Source organism: Haliotis cracherodii, unplaced genomic scaffold, assembly GCF_022045235.1.
Source record: "Haliotis cracherodii isolate W230 unplaced genomic scaffold, xgHalCrac1.p SCAF_4, whole genome shotgun sequence".
Lineage (NCBI taxonomy): Eukaryota > Metazoa > Mollusca > Gastropoda > Lepetellida > Haliotidae > Haliotis > Haliotis cracherodii.
The window spans coordinates 48,603,846-48,620,662 of record NW_027266297.1 but is presented as its reverse complement, the minus strand read 5'-3'; the positions used below and the strand labels follow the sequence as shown (position 1 = coordinate 48,620,662).

The 16,817-nt window shown below is 39.0% G+C and overlaps 1 protein-coding gene across 2 annotated transcripts in view; it reads right to left on the bottom strand.

The window, feature by feature from the left end:
• Positions 1 to 16,817, bottom strand: part of LOC139478586 (IQ motif and ankyrin repeat domain-containing protein 1-like) — a 325,873-nt gene that overhangs the window by 43,419 nt on the left and 265,637 nt on the right. The window lies entirely within an intron of this gene.

The following is a 16,817-nucleotide window of genomic DNA, read 5'->3' as shown; positions in this document are numbered from 1 at the left end:
GACCGGCGTAGAACTAAAACTACTCACAGATTACGATATGCACTTGTTTATTGAGAAAGGATTAAGAGGGGGTATATCGATGGTAGCGAAAAGGTATTCTAAGGCTAATAATAAATTAGAGAAAGGATATAATCCGAGTAAACCCGACACGCACATATCATATCTCGACGCCAACAATTTGTATGGATGGGCTATGAGTCAACCTTTACCCACGGGTGGTTTTGAGTGGGTCGATGATATTAATGTGGAAGATATCAATGTGAATGATGTGAATAAAGGGTACATACTAGAAGTTGACTTGGAATATCCAAATTCATTACATAAAGACCATAACAGTTATCCACTAGCTCCCAAAAGATTAATGGTTAATAAAGATTAGATTAGAATGATGTGAATAAAGGGTACATACTAGAAGTTGACTTGGAATATCCAAATTCATTACATAAAGACCATAACAGTTATCCGCTAGCTCCCAAAAGATTAATGGTTAATAAAGATTAGATGTCGGAATATCAACACTCCTTGATGATTAATAGTTGGTTAGCTAACGTAGAAAAACTCATACCAAATTTGATGGATAAAACAAAATATATAGTTCACTACAGAAATCTCCAGTTATATCTATTGTTAGGTATAAAACTTAAGAAAATACACAGAGTTCTAAAGTTTGATCAAAGCCCTTGGATGGAGCCCTATATAAGGTTGAACACAGATTTAAGAAAGATAGCTACCAGCGATTTCGAAAAGGATCTATATAAGCTCATGAATAACTCAGTATTTGGTAAAACTATGGAGAATCTAAGGAAGCGGGTTGATGTTAAATTAGTCAGATCTAATGAGGAAGAAAGACTCAGGAAACTTATAGCCAGTCCGGCTTTTAACAGAAGCAAGATATTCGATCACAGATCGGTGTACGTTGGTATGAGTATTCTTGACTTGTCAAAACACTTAATGTATGACTTTTATTACAATGAACTTAAGAATCAATACAGCGATAGATGTGAGGTGTTATATACCGACACAGATTCTTTGTTGATGGAAATACAAACCGAGGATGTGTATAAAGATATGGCAGAAAAAATAGATATGTATGACACGAGCGATTACCCTATAGATAATCCACTACACAGCGCAGTAAATAAAAAGGTGTTAGGTAAGATGAAGGATGAATGTGCTGGGATTCCTATAGCAGAGTATGTCAGATTAAGACCTAAGATGTATTCTATAAGTAAGTCCGATAATGGGGAGATTAGAAAAGCTGAGGGTGTTAAGAAGTATGTGGTAAAAAAGCATACATCAAACACAAACAGTATAAAGAAGCATTATTCAACGGTAGAACGTTCAAACACGAGATGAACTCTTTAAGAAGTTACAATCATAGGATATATGGATTAAGAATGAACAAGACATCATTATCCCCCTTAGATACAAAGAGATGGATTGATAAGGATGGTGTAACTACCTATGCTTATGGTTACTTAGGGTGATAATACCGTACCGTCGGGAACTATGAACAACTCTTCTCGTACAAATGCCCTGCCCGGTCCATCTTTAAGATAATAAAGAATAGGCTCTCCTTCTTTCATAACCAATCGACTAATGTTATATGTCTTAAGAGACCAAATAGGATTGGTTGCGCGATGTAGGACTCCTTCGAGTTCACCGGGCTGGTATAAATATCTTACCCTTACTCTATCCGGAAGTTTTTGTTCTTTGCCTCTCCTCGGTGCTGAAGATTCGGAAGTCACGGGTTTCATTTTAATTGCATCGGATGGTTTCTTCCCTATTAATCTCGTTACTTCATTATTCAGCGCTGACACAACGGCTGATAATCGTGTCACCCATTCGGTTGATCTCAATCACTCGGATTTCATTTCGATTCCATACTGATAGCCAAACAAACGTTCCGCTAATGTCCTGTTAAATCTTTTAACGATAGCTTGACTGCGGTGGGCCTCTCTTTCACCACGCCTGATTTCGACATCGTGCTTTGTTAACAGTTTAGTTATTGATCCCATAAACTCGCGACCGGGATCTACTTGAAATAGCTTAGGCCATTTTAGTGGTCATCATTTATATATGCGACTCAGTGCATTAGCTACTTCTGTTGAATCTTTCGAGGTTAATGGCTCAACCTCTTTGTATCAACTAGCCACATCCACTCTGGTTAAAGCGTATTTATACGTTTTGCGTCTTACCTTATCATGAGGAAGAAACAAGAGGTCAGCCTGATGAACTTCATTCGTTGTAAAAATATCGAACTTCTTCCTCGGTATATAATGCAGTGCCGGTAAATATATTTGCCACATCGCTTGTTACTTTAACCAATCCTTGGCCACATCTTTAGATACATTAGCAACGGTGGCTAATTTTTTAATTTTTTTTATTTATATACCTTTCCAATATCCTCGTGGGCTATGGTAAATTTTATTCATTATTAATTAATATTGATGTTTCTTTTAATATGACTCATGACTATCGTTGAATCGCATAATCATTTTGGCATAAAAAATTCCCCCTGTAGTAGCAGTATTGGTATATAAATCCGGCTCCAGTGGGGTTGCGGCAGAACCATCATTACCTATACTACTAAACTGAATGAGGCTCGACAGAACAATAAATTCTCTATGCTGAGATACACTAAACTCCGACCTCTTCAAGCTGGACGATACAGACTTGTCTAAACTTCAACTCGTGAAACACATCAAACGTCGCCCTCCTCTGTCCAGCTCTGCTTACTGTGGAGATCAAGACTCACTTTCTGAACAATAGCAGACTGGCCAAGGCCCTTCCGACAAAGAGACGGACATTAGATTCATGTGCTGGAATATAGAGGGTCTGAAATCAAAACTAAATGTGCCATCATTCAAGCAATACATTGCCAAATTTCATATCGTTGGCCTCATGGAAACCTGGGCTGATGAGACATTTGTATTTGTGTTTAATGCCTATTCTCAATTCCGGAAATTGAATTTGTATTTCATGGAAACCGTGAATGTAAAGATTTTATTGAATTTTATAAATCTGTTGATGACTTTGTGAACTCTATTTCAGCTGAAGTGATTGATAGAACTGTTGATATAGAAAGTGAGCTAGATGAAGTTATCAGTATAAACGAGTTGTTATCAGCACTAGGCAGTATGAAGGCAGGTAAAGCACCAGGTCTCTCAGGTATATCAGACGAGTTCTTTCAGAACGCTCAACTGGTTTGTCTGAACATGCTGTTGGATTTATTTAATCTAGTTTTGTCTACTGGTATATTACCAAATCAGTGGTCCTTTGGTATTATTCTTCCAATCTTCAAGAAAGGTAGTTCACGTGACCCCAAAAACTATAGGTCTATAACACTCCTAGACGTAGCTGGTAAGATTTTTGCAAAAATTCTCTGTAACAGGTTGAATAACTGGGCGTTTCTGGAAAGTTGTATCGTTGGAGAACAATCTGGCTTCAGAAAGGGTTTTCAGACCACGGATCACATCTTTGTTGTTGAGACATTGATCAGTAAATATCTTTCCTACAAAAAAGGTTGACTATACTGTGCGTTCATCGATCTAAAAGGGGCATTTGATTCTGTGTATAGAAATGGTTTATTTTTCAAACTATGGAAGGGTGGTATCAAGGGACGAGTATTTAGAGTTCTTAAAAATATGTATATGTATATGTTTCATTAGATTGTGGTCTTACAGATTTCTTTGATTGTATCTCAGGTGTTAGACAGGGATGTCAGCTGTCTCCATTTTTATTCTCATTTTTTATTAATGACATTGTCGAGGAGTTGGAGTGTGTCGCCCCGGGTGTTACCTTATATACTCTAGAACTGTTCTTCTTGTTGTTCGCCGATGACATTATTTGAATGGACGTGTCAGTTATTGGTCTTCAAAAGCAACTTGATAAACTATCTATATATTGTGATAAATGGAAACTTACTATTAATACTGATAAAAGTAAAGTTGTAATTTTTAGAAATGGCAGAAAACTTAGAAATCAGGAAAAAATTAAGATAGGTAATGATGATATCACCACAGTATCGAATTATAAGTATCTCGGTGTCCAGTTATCCTCTTCTGGCTCGTGGAGTTTAACTCAGAAGACATTAGCCCAGCAAGCTTGGAAGGTGATTCAAATCCTCCAGTCTAGACTAGGTAAATTCTCATATCTGCCACCAGATGTCTGTTTCAAAAGTTTTGATGTAAAAGTGTTACCAATTTTGACATATGCATTGGAAGTTTGGGGATTCCATGCATCACCTGACATTGAAAATGTGCACAGTAAATTCTGTAAATTGACTTTGGGTTTGAGTAGAAACACACCAAATAGCTTTGTAAAATCTGTCTTGATGAGAAACTCTGTCAAAGTGTCACATTATTTAAAAATTATAAAATTTTGGCTTTGACTATTGATACAAGATAATAATTTGATATTGAAAAAAACATATAGTTTTCAATATAAAAGGGCAGAGAATGGCAACGCTTGCTGGGCACTCAAGGTTAAATCATTGCTGCTTTCTTACGAATTTGCAGAGGTATGGCTTCAACAGGGTGTTGGTAGATCTGACTTATTCTTACATCAGTTTAGGCAAAGGAGCGTAGACATTGAAAATCAAGTGTTGCACAATAATTGTGAATCTTGTTCGAAGTTTGAATTGTTTTCTGCAGTAAGGGATAAATTTTCATATAATAACTGGATTCGATTAATTGATGTAACATTATTTCGAATTAATATCTTGAATTTTCTTGGATCCAATCATCGTCTTATGGTTGAAACAGGCAGATACCATAATATACCAAGACATGAACGTTTCTGTCCCCTCTGTGTTGTAAGTGCTATCTAAGATGAGTTCCACTTTTGTATGGTGTGCCCATTCTATCTTGATCTGCGGTCTAATCTCATACCCAATTATTATCACATGTTTCCAAGTCGTGAGAAAATGTCCTTATTATTCAGCTCGACTAATCAAAGTATTTGCAACAATTTAGCAAAATATGTATTTCTTGCTGGTAAGAAACGTAATTCCATTTTCAAGGGAATACCGGTGTCATATAATTAACTCCAACAATAATAGTTTGAATACTGCATTGTAAATCTTATAATTCAGCGCTCTGTCACATTTGTATGCCATCATACTCTGCATGTGTATAATGGGCCGGTGGCCTCATTACCTGAATAAAAGCATCAACAATAAGGTAATGCCATCTTGATGGCCTTTCTACACTGCATGACTACAACAGAACTTGCCAATTAGTAACTGATTTGGATTTTTAATCATATTCAGTATTCAGTGAGTGAGTTGGCCACTTTTATCATTATTCCAGTTCTATCGCGGCGTGTCAGCTTAATGTGGGAGGAAAGCCAGAAGTGATGCAGGTCTTAGACGTTTACCAGAGCATTGGTATGGTTCTAACAAAGCTAGAAACATAATCGGGACCAACCGGGATTCGAAACCACAATCATAGGTTTCTGGCGTGCCCAAGGGATGCAACTCTGCACAGCGAAACGCGCATATCAGATGCCATGGACCTGGTTAGCTGTGTATGGAGGTTTAGGGATTATTTACTGGCTAGCTACCAATATTGCTGAGGACCAATTATTGCCAACTCCCCCATTATAGCGCACTCATGATCGCATCTCAACGGACTCCTATGAGGAATTATTTGAAATATGGTGAACCCACCATAATCACATTGCTCAAATACAACTTTTGAAAAGACACCCGGGTGATATCACATGACTAATTCAAAAGAAAATATAAATCAAACAACATGATGAAGCACTTTCAGTTCTGTCATTGCTTTCCGTCTGTCTGTCATTTCTTCCCTAAAATACAATTCTGAAACCTATTTCAGCTGTATTTCCAAAAATGCATACCGGGTAACTTGTATTTTTTCTGAAATCCATATTGCATATTGTTAAGGGTAAGTGCAGATTGAATTTGGGGAATATTGTATTTTGTGAGTTTGCACAGGACCAATTGTCAATAGCATTTCTTATTCATTTTGATGAATTAAAAACATTCAGAGCGATACCCAAGATACTAAAAAATGTAATTTGTATAACTGAAGCGGTGTGCGTGATCATGTGACACGTGCTGTTAAGATGATAACTGGTACAGTAATTCAACAGGAAAGTTCCTATGTTTTGATTCCTTATCGTAGCGTTATAACAGTAATCAACTGAATCTTATTCCATGGACAGAAATATGCGCATTTGTTCATAGTTTCACAAAAAATTAAAGTTATTGGTACAGTCAACTTTGTATATGGAATATGTCAGAAATAACATGAAAAATAATGGCGATAACTGGTCAGTGACCAGTACATATACCACCCAAAGTTTGCTTAAGATCACATTTTCTGAATATGAAAAAAAAATCCCAATGCCAAACAGAAATAAACATGGACAAACTCGTGCAGATAAATGTTTAACTGGCAGGTATGTGATGCACCAGATGCGATGAAAGCCTGACACCACCAAGGCAAGATTTTCCACTCTTGGTTGAGAGCAATTTCAAGCTCTTCTCAAGAGAATCTGGATACACAGAACAACATGAGATAGACACCTGAAGCATGTACCAAAGGTGTTTGATCAGGATGAGGTCTGGTGAACTAGCTGACCACTCCATATCTGAGCCACGATTGTCTCTTGCTCAAGGTAAGCATCAACCACTCTGGCATGATGGGCACATGCATTATTGTCCATGAGGATGAAGTTAGGAGATGCACTAGAAACGGTCTCACGTACACATCCAAGAACTCATCCCTGTAATGCACATCTGTCATCGTGCCCCTCACTTACACATGGAGATCAGGCCAGGCTGATTCCACCCCAAACCTCCCCATCTGTCATGTTCGGGTAAGTTAGCATCCTGAAATCGCTTTCCTGCTCTACGCCAGCAAAGTTTTAACTGTACTGTGACTCATCTGTCAAGAGTATAAATGTCCAATCATGCTTGCCTGTGATGCTGGGTCAGAGGGAATGCTTGCTCTTCTTGACAGGAGACCAGCCTCCCGTAGGTGATTACAGACTGAGTTGAAATGTTTACTCAAGCAGCTTTCCGCAGTTCATTTCTGACTGTGGTTGCCGTCACAATGTGATGGTGTCTTGCTGAGAGCAAGAGCAAACAGTCATCTGCTGTGTGGTGGAACATTCATGACCATGCACCTCCCTGTCGCTGGGTATCTAAACCATGAGTCTGATACCGATTCCATGTCCTGCAGCCCATGCTTTGACTCACACCATGGACATTGGCAACATGGAGTTGTGTTGACCCAGTTTCAAGCATCCCTATGGATCAGGCTAATTCCAGGTCTGTCAAACAATGTCGTTACGGTGAGGAGGCATTTCTGTTTTCAGTAATTGCAATCAATGCTTGTAAGGCTTTCAAACAACGGAGTGCAAGGTTTCAATGACAACGTTTCAAACGATAGCAGCTGTGGTTATCATGCATCACATGCATCACATACATATGTTCATGGACTGATGACGTCACGAAAAGAGTGATGATGTCATGATGAGATAGTTACTAAGAAAAGAATATGTCCGGCTTCTGTAAGTGAGTGAGTGAGTTGGGTTTAACGCCGCTTTTAACAGTATTCCAGTTATATCACGGTGTGTCAGCTTTAATGTGGGAGGAAAGCCCGAAGTGATGCAGTTCTCAGACGTTTACCACTTTGGTGAAACCCACGAGCACGGGTATGGTGCTGACAAACCTAGAAACATAATCGGGGCGCCGCCTTCTGTAAGAAACCTAATCTGAAGCCATCCGGCCTCCATCCTAGATATTACAATCACAGCATGCATTTACCTTCTTAGTGTTGCTCCAGAAGGGTCATTGTGTACAAGGTTTTTATTCTAATATGACTCCATATCATACTTTCATATTGCATTAAAGATGTGATCCTTAGCAAACTTTGAGTAGTATATTTTGAGATTGTGGCCCACATTTAGTCTGTCACACAGACCATGAAACCAATATATCCAATACAGCCCATGCAATTCTATAATGTTTGGCAAGTCTAGATTACTGCAGTATCAGGTTAGATGTAGGCTGGGCAGATTGTTGTAGAAAATGTTTGACTTGGTTTGTCGTACCAGGTAACTGGAGAGTTTCTTCCATTAATAGACTTAATAATCTGGGGAACCACACTCTGATGGGCCAGATTAGTGCTATCAAGATTATCATGCAATCTGTCTCCTCCACCTTGTGGAAGGCCTTGTGCAGGAGAGACCATGGTGGGAATGTGTATGTCCAATCCATCGATAGCGCATTGATCTGATAAGCCATTGGGTTTGGAACTGGACTAACTTAACCGGAAGTTGATGGTTCTGGCAGGTGGCAAAGAGATCTAGGTGCAGTGTGGTCCCATGGTTGTCCAAGCAAAGATCTGGGGATGTAAGGTCCATTCTATTGCCACTATTCTCCCCTGGTGGGAAAGGCTGGAAGCAAGGATGTTCAGCTTCCCAGGAATATGTCCCACTTCCATCTGGCAACTGATGGAGCCTAGCTGCCATGGCAAACAATCGTGTAGTCTCCATCATCAGAGAACTGGATCTGGTTTCTCCTTGTTTCTGAGTGTATGCTGCTACTGTGGTGTTGTCTGTGGCTATGAGGATGGATTGGGAATGAAGGCCATCTATTACGCCATCCTGGCATGGAAGATACATCTCTCCCTTGCAGTTGATATGAAGAATCCTCTCTCTGGTGCTCCAAGATCCTTGTACTGTGAGATCGTCCATATGGGCTCCCCATGTCTGTAATAGATGGTGTTCGGGCATTGGAGAAGTCGGAGGAGTGCCGTTCATCACATGCTCTCTCAGAGTCTACCAATGCAGGTCCTGATATAAGTTGGGAGGTAACTGAGTCTTGAATTCATGAGTGTGGGATCGTAGTTGATCCATGTCTGTAGAGGACCTAACATCCACCATCCTCTGGTTATATCCTGTAGAGACGTTAGTGTGCCTAGAGTGAGTTAGTGAGTGAGTGAGTGAGTGAGTGAGTGAGTGAGTGAGTGAGTGAGTGAGTGAGTGAGTATGGTTTTACGCCGCTTTTAGCAATATTCCAGCAATATCACGGCGGGGGACACCAGAAATGGGCTTCACACATTGTACCCATGTCGGGAATCAAACCCGGGTTTTCGGCGTTACGAGCGGACGCTTTAACCACTAGGCTACCAGACCGTCCCTAGGGTGCCTAGAAGAGACATCTACCTCGTAACGTCGACCATTGATTGAGAAGCACAGGTATTTCCATGACGATGGGTGTATCAAGACGTGATAGGTTGAGGCTGATAAGCAAATCTCCTGTCCTCAAAGTGGACCGCAACTTCCTTACGGATTCCATCTGGAACTTTGGAGGAGGTACCAGGATTTTGTTGTTGAGAATCTTAAGTGAGTGAGTATGGTTTTACATCCCTTTAGCAATATTCCAGCAATATCCCGACGGGGACACCAGAAATGGGCTTCCGGGTTTTCGGCATGACGACCAACACTTAACCACTAGGCTACCCGACCGCCTGTTGAAGATCTCTAAGTCGATTATCATCCTCATGTTGAGAATAAAAATCCTTTGGTCTTGTTGATCTCCGATAGTCTTTAGTAGCTTCCTGATGGCCAGATCTGCTGCTGCTAGCTTGGCTCTGCCTAGATGAAATCTGCGTCTGATAGGATGCTTCTTGAAATAAAATGTAGTTTGTATCCATGAGATGTCCATATGATGTCTGCAACGTTGGAATGATGTGCCTGATTCCGGTGACAAACCAGTTGATATAAGCACCAATATTCACTGATCCGTGAAGCAGGTAACGTGACATTAGTATTGGGGTTGGGTACTAGCTTCGTAAAGTCCTCGTCCAAAACTTGCTGGTCCGGAAGTGGAGAGTCATGAGTTTTATACAACTTCCGCTTCAATGTAGGTAAGGGTAGCCGGTCATCATGTCTGAGTAGATTTTCATACCTGCACAACTCAGCCAAGGCAATGTCTGGTGGATGTGTTGAGATGATGTAGGAGCATGACATCCTCCAGATTTCGGCATCTTAGGTGGTGAATTTTCTGTCATTGGAGGTTTGAGTACAGGCATAAGATCATATAACTCCTCAATGAGTTCCACAAAGGTGTATCGCTCTGCATAATTTGCGTAATCCTGCTTCGGTGAATTATCCACCTCATATATGTCCGATTCCGCCAATGACAGTGGGTAGCTCCCGGGAGGGGTGGATATTTGTTATAATCAATACACTCAACATGTTCAAAATGAATGTCGGTTACCACATTGATAAGATGCATAGTTCAGGGGTGACCTTGAACAAACAAAGTTTAGCCAGTACCTTGGACTTTTATACACCTAAACAACTAGATATACAGGTTGTGTCTCAATAAGAAGCAGCCAAACCAAAGGAAACAAAACCTGGCATGGTGCCATTTGTTAGGCAATCCACGAGAATTCACAAGTGCCCTGAGAGACTTGATTTATGACTTTACAGTGTGTGTTAATTCAGAGAGGTTTATTGTCAATTGACAATGAATAATATTTTGTATCCATCAGATCAGATACTTATTTGAGTTAAGTGAGTGTTTTGTGTGTGAAGGTTGACAATGCATGTGGCGGACAAATGCCAAGGACTGGTATATTACATACTCCACAAAGGAATCACACGGAGGATTGGCAGTGTATTGATATTATACAATGTATCTAAAATTATTATTTTATCAGGAATGATATATATCAATATCATATTTTTTTACTTGCAGCTTCCATCACATATACTTAAAACTATAAGAACCATAAGCGTTGCACTTTGGTACAGATGGTTTGCCGGAGTAATGGTACAACATTTATGATATGTGTATCCATTCTCTTGCAACTAAAGTTCATTTCAAGGCGTCAATAGCGGTAATCTGTCTGTGGTTGCTGTAAATAATGGTGAGTTGTGCGATCTAGCCTACCGATCTCTGCATACAATTTCGCCGAAATTATTGTATAAACATTATTATAATTATTGAATGAAATTTTGAATATAATTAATAAAATATGTTGCAAACATTAGTCCAGATAAACAATGAACAATTTTTTATTACCAGATATTATAATAATAGGATTAAATTGCATACTTCAGTTGGGATTTGATGACTGGTATTTCCGGTGTTATGTGATCGCAGTGATCAGCTGATAATGTTTTCTGAGATGGGGGAAAACATTGTGTCATTGGAAAACTTGAGTTTATTAAAATGTAAGTAAATTTTGGGAGCCATGCTTTACCCCGTGCTATAACAGAGTTAGCACTATATCGAAGAGCGCAATAACGAGGGACCACTGTACATGTAATATGTGTATTCATAACAGCAATCATAACTGAGAGCAAAGACTGCTCCTTTCTACAACCCAGCGCACATGAGCTTGTTGAGAAGACTGTACACCGAGTGAACATTTGCCTAATTTTTGTAGATATATATAAAAACGTAACGCAAAGCCAGATCTGTGTGAGCTAGGAAAATACATTTATATGAGGAACCATACAAGGTATGGAGCCAATATGTTGTGGAGAGAACTTTTGGCGATTGTAGTCAGCTCAGTTAATGGTACATAGGAAAAGTCCAAGGTGGAGGTCAGCTACCATCAATAACGCGTATGTCCCCCATTGGAATCAATAGCGGACTGATATCTTCTGCCCATGAAAGAGACGAGTATGCGAATCACCTCCTGGGGAGTAGTATTGGTAATGGTGATTCTGCCGCAACCCCACTGGAGCCATATTTATATACCTATACCACCACTACAGGTGGCATTTTTTATGTGTAAATGACTATGCGATTCAACGATCGTCATAAGATTAAGCTAAATTGACTCTAGCTCACCACCACCTGTAGTCAATCAATGCTTCTATGATATAAATTTTTATAGGTAATATGGGTTCTGCCGCAACTCCACTGGAGCCGGATTTATATACCTATACCACCACTACAGATGGAATTTTTTATTCCAAAATGCTGATGCGATTCAACGATAGTCATGAGTCGTATTAAAAGAAACATCAATATTAATTAATAATGAATAAAATTTACTATAGCCCACGAGGATATTGGAAAGGTGTAGGAGCAATAAAAAAATTCGCCACCACGCCTAAGGTATCTAAAGATGTGGCAAAGGATTGGTTAAAAAAACAAGCGACGTGGCAAATATATTTATCAGCACCGTGTTATATACCGAGGAAGAAGTTTGATATTTTTACAATGAATGAAGTTCATCAGGCTGACCTCTTGTTTCTTCCCCACAATAAGGTAAGACGCAAAACGTATAAATACGCTTTAACAGTAGTGGATGTGGCTAGTCGATACAAAGAGGCTTAGCCATAAACCTCGAAAGATTCAACAGAAGTAGCTAATGCACTAAGCCGTATATATAAACGCGGACCACTAAAATGGCCTAAGCTATTTCAAGTAGATCCCAGTCACGAGTTTATGGGATCGGTAACTAAACTGTTAACAAAGCACGATGTCGAAATCAGGCGTGGTGAAAAAGAGGCCCACCGTAGTCAAGCTATCGTTGAAAGATTTAACAGGACATTAGCGGAACGTTTGTTTGGCTATCAGTATGGAATCTTCCAAATCTTCAGCACCGAGGAGAGGCAAAGAACGAAAACTTTCGGATAGAGTAAGCGTAAGATATTTATACCAGCCAGGTGAACTCGAAGGAGTCCTATGTCGCGCAACCAATCCTATTTGGTCTCTTAAGACATATAATATTAGTCGATTGGTTATGAAAGAAGGAGAGCCTATTCTTTATTATCTTAAAGATGGACCGGGTAGGGCATTTGTACTAGAAATAGTTCCCAACGATACAGTATTACCGCCCAAAATAACCATAAGTGTAGGTATTTACACCATCCTTATCAATCCATCTCTTTGTATCTAAGGGGGATAATGATGTCTTAATCATTCTTAATCCATATATCCTATGATTGTAACTTCTTAAAGAGTTCATCTCGTGTTTAAATGTTCTACCATTGAATAATGCTTCTTTATACTGTTTGTGTATGATATGCTTTTTTACCACATACTTCTTAACGCCCTTAGCTTTTCTTATCTCTCCATTATCGGACTTCTTTATAGAATACATCTTAGGTCGTAATCCTACATACTCCGCTATAGGAGTCCCAGCACATTCATCCTTCATCTTACTTAACACCTTTTTATTTACTACACTGTGCAGTGGATTATCTTTTGGGTAATCGCTCGTGTCGTACACATCTATTTTTTCTGCCATATCTTTATACACATCCTCGGTTTGTATTTCCATCAACAAAGAATCTGTGTTGGTATATAACACCTCGCATCTATCGCCGTATTGCTTCTTAAGTTTGTTGTAATAAAAGTCATACATTAAGTGTTTCGACAAGTCAAGAATACTCATAATGACGTACACCGGTGTGTTGAATTTTATATTACTCTTCTGCATATGCAACGAGGCTAAGTCGTTATCGAATATCTTGCTTCTGTTAAAAGCCGGACTGGCTATAAGTTTCCTGAGTCTTTCTTCCTCATTAGATCTGACTAATTTAACATCAACCCGCTTCCTTAGATTCTCCATAGTTTTACCAAATACTGAGTTATTCATGAGCTTATATACCGGTAGATTCTTTTCGAAATTGCTGGTGGCTATCTTTCTTAAATCGGTGTTCAGTCTTATATAGGGCTCCATCCAAGGGCTTTGATCAAACTTTAAAACACTGTGTATTTTTTTTAAGTTTCATACCTAACAATAGATATAACTGGAGATTTCTGTAGTGAACTATATATTTTGTCTTATCCATCAAATTTGGTATGAGTTTTTCTACGTTAGCTAACCAACTATTAATCATCAAGGAGTGTTGATATTCCGACATCTAATCTTTATTAACCATTAATCTTTTGGGAGCTAGCGGATAACTGTTATGGTCTTTATGTAATGAATTTGGATATTCCAAGTCAACTTCTAGTATGTACCCTTTATTCACATCATTCTAATCTAATCTTTATTAACCATTAATCTTTTGGGAGCTAGCGGATAACTGTTATGGTCTTTATGTAATGAATTTGGATATTCCAAGTCAACTTCTAGTATGTACCCTTTATTCACATCATTCACATTGATATCTTCCACATTAATATCATCGACCCACTCAAAACCACCCGTGGGTAAAGGTTGACTCATAGCCCATCCATACAAATTGTTGGCGTCGAGATATGATATGTGCGTGTCGGGTTTACTCGGATTATATCCTTTCTCTAATTTATTATTAGCCTTAGAATACCTTTTCGCTACCATCGATATACCCCCTCTTAATCCTTTCTCAATAAACAAGTGCATATCGTAATCTGTGAGTAGTTTTAGTTCTACGCCGGTCTTCTTCAACAATGCATCCCACGATAGTCCGGGACTGGAATAGTACCATGCCAGATCCAAGCCGTATTGTTTTAAACATGTCTTTCTAAATATCTCGAATATATCAGTGAGTAACAGTACATCGGTTTTAAGTATAGATCGTGATAATCGCCTAAATTCTTACAACCTAATTTATCCCACACCGTCAGAGCGTGTTCATAATCGGCATCGGCTATTTTAGATTCTGTTAAGTTACAATAGAATGATTCAAGAGGTGGTAATTTAGTTTCGTCGAATCTAGACCAATTATCCATATATTCGTAAGGATATACACCTTTTCTCAGCAACAAATGACGAGTTAACCTATCGGTATATTGATTTGTTATCGCAAAGTCATCGGGATTGTTCGCATTAGCTAAATTGTCCAGGGAAGATAACAGAAACTGTACGGAGTCTATGAATCTAAGCCCATTACTTTGCTTTATTCTAGATTTCCCATCCTTGTCCGTATAATGAATAGTTTTAGTCAACAAGAACGATATGTATTTTTTAATATTAGGAATACACGTTAAGCCACCGTCAGTCTTTGAGATAGCTTGCATAATGAGATGTGAATCGTATCCTCTAAGGTTATGAAACACAACGGGGATGGGTATTGTTTTAGAATTAATTTTTAGTTTCAAGTTACACTCATTATGCGCAGCTCCCCGATAATAACCCGTGCCGTGGCAATGATCTCTTACGGAATCCCCATTCAGGGGTTTATTACCAATTATCCCTCGTCATACACATGGGTTTCTTACACGATAAATTTTCCCTGATTATTCTCTCTTCGTTTTGTAGATATTCTAGGAACTTTCCCGCTGCATCAGGACTTCTGTAAATCATGGGCGGGTTTGTTTTCCCATCATACCTTACAACTATTTATCCAAACCCACAAGGAATATGTTCTTGAGTTTTGTACGTAAAACTACTATCTTGATTATTATCTTGATTATTTTCTATGGGTTTGATAAGCGCTTCGAAGTCAGTGTAAATTACGTACAGTACTGGCATTTGATTACAATAATGTTCAAATTTTAATATATTTTTTCCCTCTTTAGGCATATGGATCCTGATAGCATTCTGTCCAACACCTCTACAGTCTTCTTTATGCGCTTCTAATAGATCTTGTCTGCTGTACCATGTAGGCATCTTTCGCAGAAATATTTCTTTTCCTTATGGGTTGTTTTATCGTATAATAGTCTGCTGTCTAAATGTCCTTCCTTATGCAGTTCTTCATGAATAAAATCTAATCTCACCATTCTCCGCCGCGGCCATTGTGACTGAGCTTTTTCGCGTTGTTCTAAAGCTTTATTATGTCTTTTCTGCTCCGAACCTCTCATACTAGAAAATAAAACATTACTCCCTGAAAAAGCTAGAGCATTAACAACAGCTTCACCGACCATCATCGCAATTGATGCCATAGTTTTATGAATATAAGATATTCAAATGTTTAATTACTTCATTATGTCTTCCGGGATAAGCCCTTGTTTGATGAGCATATCTTTTGTAGCCATAGCCAATCCAATATCAAGAATGGCCATACCAATATCATAATCATTAAAATCTAGCTTGGGTGGTGTGGCTTTAGTAATCATTTTAGCAATACAAGCATAGCCAATGGCCAAGCCGCTGACCACTGCTGAATGATACGTTGCGTTTACCAACATTTTACCGTCTGTAACTGGAGTAGTCATGCTTCTTATAGCATTATATGAGGGCTAACCTCTAATTGAACTTGTTCTTGTGACATCGGGGTGACGTTTTCTCTTCTCCGGTCTTATAAAACAACCATACAGCTGCTATTGCAACAACTCCTACTAGTGCCCAAGTTTTAATTGGATCAATATTGAAATTATTCATTAGTTTCGCTTTGCGAGCGAGTCCGCCAATCCTTCCTGCCGCTATTTTTGGGGGGTTCTTCCGCGTCACTCTGGCTTGTTTTTGTGTTTGTGGTATTTCCTCATTCACTCGTTGTGATTGTATTTCCGCAATCTGTTGTGATTGTGCAATCAGGGTTATTATTTCCTCGTTCGCAATCTGTTGTGGTGTCACTTGTTGAGTCTCCATTATTATTAAGTGGGCACGTATATTTAAATGACAATACCTAGCCGTTATTAAAGTTGTGGTGAGTGGAGCTAAGAACAATCCGTATCTATGATAAAACTCACAGCTCAGTGAGCTTATAGCGTGCTCGATGAATGGGTCTTTCTCGAGAGATTCGCATAAATACATGCGATGTTCTGCCGGGATAGGGAGAAACGTACTAGCTACGACTGTGTATAGTTGTAATATAGCCGACCCTATCGTTTTAGTCATGGTAGCTCCCAGTCTAGACTCGTGACGCGCGTACAGTTTTTTAATTTCTTTAGTTGGTCATGTTATCAATTTTTTCGATGGTATAATTTTCACCCAAATATT